This window comes from Eucyclogobius newberryi, unplaced genomic scaffold, assembly GCF_026437365.1.
Source record: "Eucyclogobius newberryi isolate DKJ021-1_F unplaced genomic scaffold, fEucNew1.0.hap1 SCAF_18, whole genome shotgun sequence".
Classification (NCBI taxonomy): domain Eukaryota; kingdom Metazoa; phylum Chordata; class Actinopteri; order Gobiiformes; family Gobiidae; genus Eucyclogobius; species Eucyclogobius newberryi.
In genome coordinates this window covers 22159102-22169291 of record NW_027315812.1, presented here as the reverse complement: position 1 = coordinate 22169291, position 10190 = coordinate 22159102, and positions in this window count along the sequence as shown.

The following is a 10190-nucleotide window of genomic DNA, read 5'->3' as shown; positions in this document are numbered from 1 at the left end:
GGAGTTCGTAAAAGTACGACGTTTGGAAAAACTCCGAAGTCATGTTTAGCCATTTTTGAAGCAATATGGCCGACATTTGGTTGGGCGGACGGCGTTGCCGTAATAATATTTTTTACTTCTCTTGTCACCATCTACCTCTGCGCCAAATTTCATGATTCTACGATCAGATTTTTTTTGGGTCATTTCCCATCTCTCAATGCATTTTTTGGAACATTTGGGGGCGCTGACGCGCCAATTTTTTTTATTTTAGAAAAGGGAAATAGCCAGAATGTAGAGAGGCACGATTTTTAGAGGTGTGAACATTTTTGTGACTTTTCGTCAATGTTCACTGGGTGAAAAATAGGGGGGTTGGTCCCGAGAAGAAGAAGAAGAAGAAGAAGAAAGAATAATATTCCGATGCGAAAACAATGTTTCCCATTTTTCAAATATCATAAACTATACATTTTCGGAAAGAGCTCGCGCTTTCCTACCTCATGGTGTGGGTCCCTGGTCACTGACGGGTACTTTCGTTAATTTTGAGTGGGCTCCGCCCACTTTGTGCTTTTGGCCCTCTATACAGTAATAATGTTCAATTTTTGCATTACATGCTTATATGCACGGAACATGCAAGAGATGGGGAACGTATTCGTGAGCTACTTAGCGCAAATGAGTGCTTTATATGGGGATGACGACCGCGAAGCGGTCGTCATCTCAATGTAAAGTGCTCGTTTAGTGCGCACTTTTGCACGGGCTTCGCCCGTTTACAACGGTAATGTTCCATTTTCCTACTACTAATTAGTATGCACGGGGCGTGCATGAGTGAAGGAGTGCGTTAGTGAGTGTTTGGAAGTGGGCGAGCGCTTCGCGCTCGATTTCGTGCGCACTACGTGCGCACTTTCGCAGCCGTGCTTCGCACGGCCTTACGAGATTAATAGGCCTCTCGCCAGCTTGTGGCGCTCGGGCCTAATAATATTTTTAGCAAAAACAATATAGCCGTTTGCACTATAACAACAAATTATACATCGTTTGAAAGCTCTAAGCCATCCCCATGCCGCCATGGGGTGGAATCATCATTACGAGCGCTTACGCGCTCGTCACTCCCTATTTCGTCGGGATGCCCCGCCCACTCCCCATAGACTTCCATTGATTTGAGCAGAAACAAGCATGGCCCATGCCTGCGGCATGGGTTCTCGCGTACGGGTCGATGCCAGGATTGTTTTTGGAGGAATGCAGCGCTTCGCGCTGCTGTTGTCAACAATTTGTGAATGGGCTACGCCCATTCACTCATTGTTGACTATTTCTGTCATAGCAGGAGTAAGTATGCATGATCCATGCCTTCGGCATGGGCTAGTTCACTGTACTTGCCAGGGGCGACGGGGTACCAAACATGCGGGCGCAGCCCGCATGTTTGGTCAGACAGTTGCAACGCTGCCAGGCAGCGTTGCGGGAGCAATAGGCCCTCCGCCCTGCTGGGGCTCGGGCCTAATAATATTCCGATGCGAAAACAATGTTTCCCATTTTCCAAATATCATAAACTATACATTTTCGGAAAGCGCTCGCGCTTTCCTACCTCATGGTGTGGGTCCCTGGTCACTGACGGGTACTTTCGTTAATTTTGAGTGGGCTCCGCCCACTTTGTGTTTTTGGCCCCCTATACAGTAATAATGTTCAATTTTTGCATTACATGCTTATATGCACGGAACATGCAAGATATGGGGAACGTATTCGTGAGCTACTTAGCGCAAATGAGTGCTTTATATGGGGATGACGACCGCCAATTTAAAGTGCTCGTTTAGTGCGCACTTTTGCACGGGCTTCGCCCGTTTACAACGGTAATGTTCCATTTTCCTACTGCTAATTAGTATGCACGAGGCGTGCGTGAGTGAAGGAGTGCGTTAGTGAGTGTTTGGAAGTGGGCGAGCGCTTCGCGCTCGATTTCGTGCGCACTACGTGCGCACTTTCGCAGCCGTGCTTCGCACGGCCTTACGAGATTAATAGGCCTCTCGCCAGCTTGTGGCGCTCGGGCCTAATAATATTTTTAGCAAAAACAATATAGCCGTTTGCACTATAACAACAAATTATACATCGTTTGAAAGCTCTAAGCCATCCCCATGCCGTCATGGGGTGGAATCATCATTACGAGCGCTTACGCGCTCGTCACTCCCTATTTCGTCGGGATGCCCCGCCCACTCCCCATAGACTTCCATTGATTTGAGCAGAAACAAGCATGGCCCATGCCTGCGGCATGGGTTCTCGCGTACGGGTCGATGCCAGGATTGTTTTTGGAGGAATGCAGCGCTTCGCGCTGCTGTTGTCAACAATGAGTGAATGGGCTACGCCCATTCACTCATTGTTGACTATTTCTGTCATAGCAGGAGTAAGTATGCATGATCCATGCCTTCGGCATGGGCTAGTTCACTGTACTTGCCAGGGGCGACGGGGTACCAAACATGCGGGCGCAGACAGTTGCAACGCTGCCTTCGGCAGCGTTGCGGGAACAATAGGCCCTCCGCCCTGCTGGGGCTCGGGCCTAATAATATTTTTAGCAAAAACAATATAGCCGTTTCCACTATAACAACAAATTATACATCGTTTGAAAGCTCTAAGCCTTCCCCATGCCGCCATGGGGTGGAATCATCATTACGAGCGCTTACGCGCTCGTCACTCCCCATTCCGTCGGGATGCCCCGCCCACTCCCCATAGACTTCCATTGATTTGAGCAGATACAAGCATGGCCCATGCCTGCGGCATGGATTCTCGCGTACAGGACAATGCCAGGAGGGTTTTTGGAGGAATGCAGCGCTTCGCGCTTCTGTTGTCAACAATTTGTTGACTATTTCTGTCATAGCAGGAGTAAGTATGCATGATCCATGCCTTCGGCATGGGCTAGTTCACTGTACTTGCCAGGGGCGACGGGGTACCAAACATGCGGGCTGCGCCCGCATGTTTGGTCAGACAGTTGCAACGCTGCCTTCGGCAGCGTTGCGGGAGCAATAGGCCCTCCGCCCTGCTGGGGCTCGGGCCTAATAATATTCCGATGCGAAAACAATGTTTCCCATTTTCCAAATATCATAAACTATACATTTTCGGAAAGCGCTCGCGCTTTCCTACCTCATGGTGTGGGTCCCTGGTCACTGACGGGTACTTTCGTTAATTTTGAGTGGGCTCCGCCCACTTTGTGTTTTTGGCCCCCTATACAGTAATAATGTTCAATTTTTGCATTACATGCTTATATGCACGGAACATGGCGCAAATGAGTGCTTTATATGGGGATGACGACCGCCAATTTAAAGTGCTCGTTTAGTGCGCACTTTTGCACGGGCTTCGCCCGTTTACAACGGTAATGTTCCATTTTCCTACTACTAATTAGTATGCACGGGGCGTGCGTGAGTGAAGGAGTGCGTTAGTGAGTGTTTGGAAGTGGGCGAGCGCTTCGCGCTTGATTTCGTGCGCACTTTCGCAGCCGTGCTTCGCACGGCCTTACGAGATTAATAGGCCTCTCGCCATTTTGTGGCGCTCGGGCCTAATTAGTTGCTGATCACTTCTGCAACACTAAACATTTTACTAATTTATTCAAGTCTATTTTGAGTAATCATTTAGTTTCAATGCCTATATTTTAAGAAAGGTCTATAACAGGTCCAAGCACAGTCCACATCAAGAAAATGGGCTTAATTTAGGTCCAAAAAACAACGTCCCAAGTCAATAGTCCATAAGTTTGATTTTCAAGTCATGAAACCATATTACCAGAAAGAGATTATGTTTTTGAAATGCAATTATTTTTGTACAAATGTGTAAAGAAAGTAGAGCGTGACATGTTCCAGTTTGTTCCTATAAAATGAACACATATGAGGAGAAGCATCAAGTTATCTCAGCTTACAGGGTTCCAAGTCAAGTCAAGTCTCAAGTCATCAAAATATTGTCCATACCTCTGCAAATAAATGTTTTCTGGTCTTATTTCCTTTATCTTATGTTAACTAATGTACATAGGACCAGTACATTATGAGGAAAAGGCTAATCTTACACCATCAGAGAGAGAGAGAGAGAGAGAGAGAGAGAGAGAGAGAGAGAGAGAGAGAGAGAGAGAAAGAGAGAGAGAGAGAGAGAGAGAGAAAGAGAGAGAGAGAGAGAGAGAGAAAGAGAGAGAGAGAGAGAGAGCAGCTGTGTGGAGCACCATCCGTCAGCCCTAACACACTGGACCTGGCTGGCTCAGGGACTGGTTCAGGGGCCGGTCCATTCATCAGGGGCTTTGGGGGGGGGGACAGAGGAATAGGAGCCAGCTGTAGTGCTCAGTCATTTGTACACATCTGCCACAGTCCAGTCCAGTATACAGTGTTCCATGTGTAAGGTGAAGGTGATGTAATGAATGAGGCACAGCAATATGGATTTTAAAGTCAAAGTTTTAAAAAGTATTTTATTTATTGTATGTATTTGTTTTATTCATTCTATTTATTTGTAGGTTAAATCATTTAAAGGCGCAATGGACGATTTTTCGGCGATTTGAGAGCGCAGGCGGAAGTGCGCATGCGCACTCTCCCGTGCGGACCGATACAACACACACGTGCGTTTGTTTATTAGCGCAACGGAGCGCATCGCATCGCTCGTCTCCCGTAGATTTCTGTCCATTTCTGCGTCAGCTCGAACAGTCTTTCTCCGTCTTCATTTTGCCCCGTACACTGAGGGAACTATATTATGATAGATCAATGCGCTTAGGCACGCGGAAACGTGGGGACGAACCACACGCGGCTGCAGGTGAGCGATAGGTGCGTTTTATGATTGATACGTGGCAGGACAAATGATTTATCCACACCACGAGGAAATATGATGAAAAATTTGCTGAAAAAAATCGTCCATTCCACCTTTAAAATACGTATATATTTTATGACCTTCAAAAGAAGTAGGAAAAAGTTTTAAAACTAAATGTATCCTCTCTTTTAGGTGTATTCGTCCAGGAGCGATCATTTGTAGAAAAGGTTTCATCTGGACAATGTTTTGCAATTAATTATTAGGCAGTGGTTTCATAGTGCAATCAGTTTCAATGAGTGCATCTATAATAGACATTTGTACTAATTTCACAGGTAAATTAGTTAACTTTTCCCTGAACACATGATGGACCTTGAATGACCCCAAGTGACAAAATGGCTCTTTATCTGTCTGACCCCATCCCACCTCCTCCATGCGCCTGTTACATACCATTTATTCAGTGCTGTTGCCTCTGTAAACTGTGCTTTATGTTATTTTAATGACCACTGCACTGCAATTTCCTGTGATTGATAACCTGCACCTCCTCCGCCAGCTTCTATGACACAGCAGTGACTCAGCAACTCAGACCAGGAACATGATGGAAAGTGCAAAAGGCCAATTCGATGTAGTCAATAGTCGTTATAGTGGGCATCCTTGTATAACCTATATCCACTGTATCATGTAGTCGTCGTTTGCTCAGAGGTTGTGTTTCGATGAGCAAAGGTCCAAAAGATGGTGGATACAGGAAGCAGCTCAAAGACTGTCAAAGGATGAGCTAACATGGAAAAAAGGGAGAAAATGGCCACGTGTTTATGGGATGTCCTCGGGGGGTCTGTATGGACACTGTACACTGTGGCTGAAAAGGAAAATGAGCTCAGGGCTGGTTTGGTGAACAGCTGTGGATGTGAAAACTTCTCGACGCAACAGAACTTTAAGGCATTTGATCTTTTTTTCTTTCAATTCTTGGATTTAAACTCAATGCGTCTGAAATTCTATATTTTTAGTTTTCAACCTTCCATAGACCCACGCTCACACATATGTTTGCTTATGTAAACTGGCCGATGTAAAGTCCCTGTACTTCAGCTGATACACGCACAGGTACAACTCAGTCCGAGCATTGATTTTCCTCTGAATCACCGTAGCTGTTTGGACATTATTTGTCAGAGATGGGGGAAAAAGTTCCATGGCAACTGACACGCACTCAGCATCACCATGGCAACCCTAATAGCACCTTGTTAAATTCAGATTCATTCACAAGGACTTGTCGGGGCTCACATTAAAAGGACCCATAGAATAAAACAACAGGAGATTTCCAGAAACAAAATGCACTTTTATGAATGCAGATTGTATTTTGTGTTTTGGCGGCAGACTCTGTAGTGAATGAAGAGTGAGCACAGCGATGGAGACTTGAGCCCAAAGCCAAGGTCACTAGAGTCAGACTAATAAAATAAGCCTGTCCGTGGTTGGCTGCAGGGCGAACAATGCGTTTCAATTTGGATCTCACTACATTCTGCTGCTGGCTTTGCTTTAACAGGCTTTGCCACAAATAAAACTGAGGAGAAGAAGGGGGAGGAGGTGTGGGAGGAGACCATGTGATCCACAGTGTTGTATGCTTAATGTCAACTGATGTGTAGACATTAAAGCATACAAAACTGTGGATCACGCAGTAGACAGCGCTCTCAGGTTAACGCCTACTGCCTCCACAGTCGTTTGGGAGAAAATATACAGGTTTTTATCATTGTGGGTGTGATGGATGAGAGAAATACTTAGAGAAAGTATCCACTGTTTTTGAATTGCAGCGTTATGTAAAATCCACTTTCAGCCATGTTATAACAGTGTTCCATCATCATTAGAGTTATAATATCAAGTTTTCATGTATGTTTGAGTATTTTCCTGCATTTGAAGCTTGAGTTCTCCATAAATTGCAGTTTTCACCTACCCCTTAATCCCTCTCCGAGGTCTGTACTTACTTTAAAAAAGTGTAGGGTTCAAAAAGGTAACATAACAATTTGTCATCAATAAAAACAAGTAATTGACAAGGTGCTACATTAAAATTCCACTTTGAAAAGTTTCTTAGTTTTGAATTTGAAGTCCTAGATTTTTAATATTAAGCTAGTTTAGACGGATACTATGGCAATGAACAAAATATAAATTAATGATCTATCATCATATATGTTATGGTTTCATAAATACCAGAAAAAAGCACAATATCTCTTCTTTAAAGGTGGTATGGACGATTTTTTTCAGCAAATTTTTTTGCGTGGATAAATCATTTGTCCTGCCACGTATCAATCATAAAACGCACCTACCGCTCACCTGCAGCCGCGTCAGGCTCGTCCCCACGTTTCCGCGTGCCTAAGCGCATGGATCTATCATAATATAGTTCCCTCAGTGTACGGGGCAAAATGAAGAGGGAGAAAGACAGTTCGAGCTGACGCAGAAGTGGACAGAAATCTACGGGAGACGAGCGATGCGTTGCGCTCCGTCGCGCTAATAAACAAACGCACGTGTGTTGTATCAGTCCGCACGGGGGAGTGCGCATGCGCACTTCCGCCTGCGTTCTCAAATCACCGAAAAATCGTCCATTGCGCCTTTAACTGTAATGTAAACACAGTTAGATATAAAGATTGTACATCACAATAAACCCTTACTTTACCTTTCTTAGCCCTTTAAAATATATGATGTAGTATCTGTACTAGTGGTTATCATCTCATATTTTTATATTTATTTATTTATATTTTTTTGTAGTCCTAAAAATACACCCTAATGTAAACAATTGTCTTTTATCTTGATTTTTTTTCGTAAGTTTAATTTTGTAAAGCTGGTCACAAACTTGAGGAATAGTAGAAAATGAGAGATTTCATTATTGTTCAATTCATGATCTCGGTAATCAGTAAATGTTTTTTCACACTATAATCGCAACACTAAAATGTTATAATGTGACATCCCCATTTGTGATGTGCTTCAGGTCAGATCTCTTTTCTCAGCTGCACTCTGGACACTTGTGACGCTGTCTTCTCTGGACGCAAGCTGTCTGCTGCGTCACACACACACACACACACACACAGCCTTACTTAGAGAGTGTGAGTGAGCTCTTCCAGCCTTGATCATGTGTAATCAGAGTGGAGAGGCCGAGCTGATCTGTGCTATTGAGCTCATTATCCTGGGACATGACGCTAGCTAAAGCCTCACAGGCACATGCACCCAGAAGGCAGCCACTGCACCCTTTCAACTTAGATATGAGGAACCAGGCTGTGCAGATGTGCTGTCGTCACAAATATGATAAGGAATAAGTTAGAGCTTGATGATATGCGTTTTTTCTGACTAGAATTGTGATTGTGATTAGATTGGCAATTTATGTACCGGTAATGTAATAATTGGATTCATACATACAATATAGAATACATTATAAAATACGCTGTTTGTACCGTGAGGAAGGACACGCTGGGCCGAAACGTGTTGGTGCGTTTTGAAGTCAATAGCCGTGCTGCAATACAGGCTTTTAATGTATTTGTCTTGTTTTTTTGTCATTGGGAATATTCAACATATATTTCTACATATATTCTGCTACGATTTTATATCCAAATGGACTCACAAAATACATTTGATTACTGAAATATGAACAGTCAAAACAAGACAGGATATTTTATTGTTTGTGGCAGAAATTATGGTACGTCAAAATTGCAGCCGTTGCGATTTCGTAATTGCGTCCTTTCAAACTGCAATTTCCATTTGATAGCGATTATTCTTATAGCCCCAACCAGAATGTATTTGTGCAAGTGTTTTATTTGTGTTTTCTTGTTTAGAACAGGAATCAAACCTAGTACATTGTTGCTAAGGGGCAAGAGTCCAACCACTCCTCCATCATAAACTCATTTGTTTTCTCTAATCTTGCTTTCTCTCCTCTTTTATAATAACAGACTTCTACCAGAGCTGCTATAAACAAACAACAAAGCATCAAGTATGGTGTCGCTTTCATTCTGCAAAGTCTAGAGATCGATATCCAATATGTTATGTGTGTATTAAATGTTTTCTTGCCGGCCTGTGCTGTTCTTATTGCTGCATTTAACTTACAGCCATTATAAATGTTGGCTCTGTGCCTGCCAAAGAGAAAATCGACCCACTTTGTTTCTCTTTTCTCTTTTCATCAAAAAGCCTGTTTTATCTTTCCTACTCATTTTGGAGATTTTGTAGTCTCTAAAGGGAAACAATTACACTTTTTCATCCGACGAATTCCCAATATAGTCCTGCCCGTGTAAACGATATCATTGGAAGTTGATTACTGTACTATTCAACAAAAACAATCTATTTCGATAGATACTGTCGACAATGTGTCATATTAGGCAGTGTGAATAAAACTCTTAGGAACACTACTTTTTAAATCTTTTAATATGTTTTCCTCTCGAATTTTTAAGCACAACAAATTCAAGTCTTTATGGAGGTCGTGTTTGAAAAGTTAATGGATTGTTGCTCCGTTCGCATTCTTAGATATTGATACACATTTGGGCCGTTATTATCCATGTCTTTGTGTTTGTATCTGGCACAATATAAAGTTTGTGTTTGCTCTTGTAGGTGTTGAACAGTGGGTGATAGAGCAGCTCTTCTATGTTAGAATAAATGGATTGCTTTCCCCACGAAGGTCCGTTTGTGGACTATCTATGAATCTATTGACTTTTTCACTGTTTCAAATTCAATTAAGTAAGTACTGATTGTATACTTTGGAAATTTGGAAATCTAGTGCAGTAGTTTTCAAAGCTTTCACACCAAGTACCACCTAAGCTCTAAACCTGATCTAAACTCAGACTAAACGTGGTCTAAAATGAAAGCAAGATTGCGATCACACAAATAGACCACAGCAAAATTGGAATTAAATTGGGATTACATTCAGCACTAATCCTGGACTCTAACATGACTAAACAAAATCTACATTTGGACTAAACTGGGCTCAAACCAAGTTCAAGTATGATTTGTGTAGTTAACGCAAAGAGAACCAAAACATTCATAGATTTGTCTCTGAATGAAACACTGGAACTGCAGATGGCCAGACTCTGCCTTCAATCGTTCTCCTGTTTATTATTCAGTTCAATTCAAGGCAGGTACATTCATGTTCCAAACTGTAGCTGTAATTTGGGTGATGGAGTCCCTCTTTTCTTTGCAGCGTTCACCTTCTGCGACTGTCAGTACAATCCCACATGTCACAATGGCTCTGGATTAGTCACGCTCCACTCTCTGTATGTGCTTTCAGACATGAGGCTTTTCCAAGGTTGTTCTGAGAAAGTGCTTCAACACACGCTCTTATTTTGTGACAGAGCCATGTGGGTGACTCATTCCCTCGAAGAGCACCCTTGGGTCCCCGTCTCGCTGTCACAAACGTTGAAGACAGGCTTACTGGTCAATGTTTAATGCTCTGTAATTGGTTTTACCCGCGGGATGCCAGTGTCGCTTTAAGGCCCAGAGGATGAGGATATAGC